This window comes from Lepisma saccharinum, chromosome 5 (assembly GCF_977018435.1).
Source record: "Lepisma saccharinum chromosome 5, izLepSacc3.1, whole genome shotgun sequence".
Lineage (NCBI taxonomy): Eukaryota > Metazoa > Arthropoda > Insecta > Zygentoma > Lepismatidae > Lepisma > Lepisma saccharinum.
The window spans coordinates 23,073,669-23,078,532 of NC_139233.1; positions in this window are offsets into that span (position 1 = coordinate 23,073,669).

Here is a 4,864-nt window from a genome sequence, read left to right on the forward strand (position 1 = left end):
ACAGCCCCGCGAACCATTGACACATAGCCCCAAGAACCATTGACACATAGCCCCACAAACCATTGACACATAGCCCCACAAACCATTTGCGGAAACGTACCTTCTTCAGTTACAAAAACACGTGTTTGGAAACACTGACCGGCATTACGTCATCAAACACAGGCTACATCCACCTGGAAGTAAATGGATGCAAGAGCTTTCGTGCATCGGTCACACATTTATATCGAAAAATAGATGATTTAAATTCAATGAACGATACAAGAAAACACTTCCCCGAACTTCCACAAGTCTAAAGAAACTGCATTCGGTAAGTAATTTCTCCTGTAAATTTGAAGAAATCCGTTTGTCCGATACGAGAAATTTACCAAATATAGTATTATATTTCGATCGACATTGTACATTATATTGCACTTGTAAAATCTTTTTGCAGCGTATGTGCATGGATATCTACAACATTTATACACAGCATTTCTTACGATAATTTTTATTGTGACAAGTATGAGCCATAAGATTTCGAAAAGTCTCGCTACAAGGTTGTTGACGGTAAAAAATTTGACGCAATATTGCGATGACTGAAAAGAAAGATAAAATGAGATGGATGCTGTAAAGTGATCCTTGTCTCTGAAAGGCGCATTATTAGATTGTTAGACGTGGGACATCTTTTCTGAGAAGCGTTCTAGTGACATGTCCTTAGTCTCATTTTCATATCAAAAGATGTCACTCCTTTTGCTGTCACAAACTGACGCCATGTTGTTGAAAAAAGGCCAGCCCTTTCGTAGAAGGTCCTCGCGAAGGATAAACCTTAAAAATCCTGTCTTGAAGAAATTAAATTTATTCCGAGACACGTCAAGTAAGCTAATTAGGTTCTTCAAGAGGGAACGTATGCTCTTTCGCTTAGATATGCAATATAAAATACACACACACACACACACAATTTGGTCTATTTACATACGCTTCTTTCTTTTTTTAACGTAACCCTTTTTTCTCTCCTTGTAACTCTTCTTTGGCGTCGTTTCCTCGGGTTTGTAGCTGTTTGTGACGTTGAAGCAAGCTCTCTTCTCTTCTCGGTTCATTTTGCATCTCTTTTTAACCGTCAATTTCGTCTTCTTCTCTCGTTATTTTGGGTCTCGCATTGCGAAGCAGATCGGATACCATCAAGAAAAATCTACAAAGCCTACGTCTTTTAGCAACGTGTTTCAATATTTGCGTAATCTGTTTACTTCGAGTTAACTTTAACTTCATTGACGTGTTGAAACAGGCCTCGTTTCACAAGGCAACCTTTTTTTTGATGCGTTACGATCCCTTTTCTCCGCAGATGGATCTTTATTCCTTTGTTGCTGTGCTTCAAGTTGTCGTGTTATTGGTTACTTTAACCTTTGTTGTTTTTCTGTAACGGTTCCATAAAAAGTGAGCGCAGAGAAAGAGGATATTTTCCGAGGGTAATCATATTTAATATATGCCTAAATATCATACGAAAATGCGTATATGGCCTGAAACAACATTTGTTTACGTGGATTTACTTCTTCTTTATAGTTGATTGTTTGTGATTGATTTATGTTGGATTCTTGGACTTTTTCACGTTTCAGAGACTAATTCTGTCTCCGTCCTCAGGGTTGTGTGCTTATGTTTCACTAGTCATTAGTGAGTTGTCCCAGAACACATGATGTGTTTGAGGCAGGTGTCGATATGATATAATACAGGGTGATTCAGTAGTAATGGTGTAAAGTAAAATCTTATTTATTCCGATATGAAATGACACACCGCAACCATATTAACATGAAATGAAAATACAATTATCCAAGTTTCTTACCTCATCATTACAAGTGCTCGATGTGGGGGCGCAATTGGTGACACTGTAGTTTAATTGATTTGCTTTATTTTACTTCGCCTTTTGTGCCACTTCTGGCTAATTTGCGAAGATGGGGATGAGTGATGTTGATATGATGAAATTGATGAATATACACTCACAAACATCCATGCCCAGGCCAGGATTCGAACCCGGATCCCTGGTGTCGTAGCGTGATGTGCGTGACACTGTAGACATCAAGACGGTACTCATGTTCTGCTCAGACATGTCCCAGATATGTGTACCTTACCCCACCTAGGTCCCCTTCCGAAAGTTCAGTTTCAGTTTGTAAGTCCACTTTGTGCACAGTAAGGCTAATCTAGACTGGACGTACAGCTTAAAGTGGGATCCGAACCACTATTACCGAACCCGGTTGCTACCCATAGTAGCCTGGTGCAAATTCTCAGAAATGTGGCTGCAAAATGTGTAGGAAGCATTTTTGAGGAAAAGCGGACAAATAACCATTTCTGAATGTATTTGATGTGCTGATTACGAATATTTTGTTTGCAACTCTCGATTTTGATGTCTTGTAATCTGAAATTTTAAGCTATTTGCTCCAAGTCGCTAAAAACAAAATGGCGGCAATACGAAGTGAGGTCCTAATAACTTTTGAAGGAGCAGAAACAAAAATAGTGATCTTGGTGTCAAACATTATGTTTTTGGGTATGCTGAATCCAAATATTATGTTTTCTAATCTGGCATTTTTGAAAATTGTTGTAGTTTTTTCCTCTTTTTTAAACAAAAGAACCACAAAAATGACTAAACCTATAATATATTTTTTATATTTTTTTACTTTATTTCAGAATGATAGAAACATAGAACCATGGATCCACTTATAAATTTGAAAAGACCTGCACCTGTGAGCCATCATCTTAAGATCTTTCTTATCAGTTCCTCCAGAACATTGCCACAAAGGATTTAGCTACTTCAGATATTGAAGATACTCTCCTCAAAGCTGAAACATTGCGCCAGGTAAAGCTAGACACCTTTGTGAAGGAAAGGATGATGGCCCCTGGTAAAAGTCACACACAAGTCAAGTTAAGCGATCCTCTACATAAGTCAAATGCAAAGATCTTTAAGTCCCTCTATGAAGTTCAATTGGTAGTAAGTGGCAAGGAAACCATTTTGAAAACTGACAGGAATATTCTCCAGCGCCTCGCAACTGCCTATGAGGCAGGTCGTAATGTGGATCTAAATCGCATTTTGTGTCATGAACTAATGTCAATTCCAATCTCCCTTGCCAACACAAACGGAAGTCTGAGAACAGGAAACAAAGACATTCTAGCTGATGTGACGACCAAGGATGTAATTTGTCCATCTGATATATCAATTCCGTCTGCGTCATGCCTTAAAAAAGATGGTCAAGCATTAGTTGTTGCACTTGGAAAGCCTTCAGGTGTTTTAAACTTTGGTCAACTGGCAGATGCATTTCTTAACCTTTTGTTTCTATGGGAAGAAGCTTTAAGAGGATTGATGTCACCTTTGATCGGTATAACGCAACTTCAATCAAGGCTGGAACAAGGGATAGGCGCTTGAAACATGCTCATTTAGTAAGGAGAGTAATAGAAAATGGATCCGTGCCAATCCCCAACAAATTCAGTGACTTTCTTGCTAACTCAGAGAATAAAAAAGATTTGGCCTGTTTTCTCTCTAATCATATGATCAACAATGCTCCTGAAGACAAAATATTTGTGGTTTCGGTGGATTTCACAAGGAGGATGACGTACGGACAAACAATCGTGATTTGTCTAATGAAGGATTGCAGGCAAACCACGAAGAGGCGGACAAGCGCATTGTCCTTCACTGTCTTCATTCTGGTGCTGATAACATTGTTGTCTCAGCACGTGATGCAGATGTATTAGTGCAATTGGTAGCGTTATTTCACAAGATTGGATGTACGAAATTGTGGTTGCGAGCAGGAACATAAAATATATATATATATATATATATATATATACATTCCAGTACATGAAGTCAGGCAGAAGCTTTCATTTACGGATCCTGTCTTAGAAACTCTCATCCCATTCCACGCCATAACAGGATGCGACACAGTATCCTACATTGCTGGGATCAGTAAGAAGACAGCATGGAAAATATTTAACACTAATAATAATGATCTACTAAATCTTGGTGTTGACGAATTGAAACAAGAAACAGCACATAAGGCAGAGAAGTTCATATGAAAGTTGTATGGTGTACCGGAGGCAAGCAGCTGTGATGAAGCCAGAGTAAAGCTGTTCAGCAAAGGAAAAACACCACAAACACTGCCCCCACTACCGATGCTCTACGGTTTCATGTACAACGGGCCCACTATCAAGCCATGGTGTGGAGGCAGTCGGTCATACCAAAACCTGTGTTACCACCACCTACTACCTTGGGATGGAAAATGGTTTATGGATAGCTCGTTCCAAATTTCAATCGCTGCCACCAATTCCACAATCCTGCTACAACATTGTCACCTGTGGATGTGTGGGTGGTTGTATATCCGCTACATGTTCCTGCAGGAAAGGCCAGCTTGTACAAGTATGTACTGCAGCTTGCAAATGTGCAGATAATGGCACTAACGAGTGCATGAATATCCGTGACTAGAAAAATGTTATACTATTTTTGTAGGCAAAATAAGGTTGAATAAGGATAACGTGCGGATTTATCATACATTGGTACTGTTAATATTTCAATATGATCTTATGCTTTGAATAATATTATTATTTTGCATCTTTACTTTAGCAATGTTCTATACTTTTTTCTGTATTAAAAACCTATTGTTACACAAGAATCACTGTTTTATTCCTAGTTCAAAAGTATGGATACGAAACATTGCATGGATGCACGTAGCCGCCATTTTGTTTTTTAGTTATTTGGAACAAACAGCCTGAAATGTCAGATTAGAAAACATAATATTTGGATTCAGCATACCCAAAAACATAATGTTTGACACCAAGATCACTATTTTCTTTCTGCTCCCTCAAAAAGTTATTAGGACCTCATTTCGTATGACCACAATTTTGTTTTCTTAGC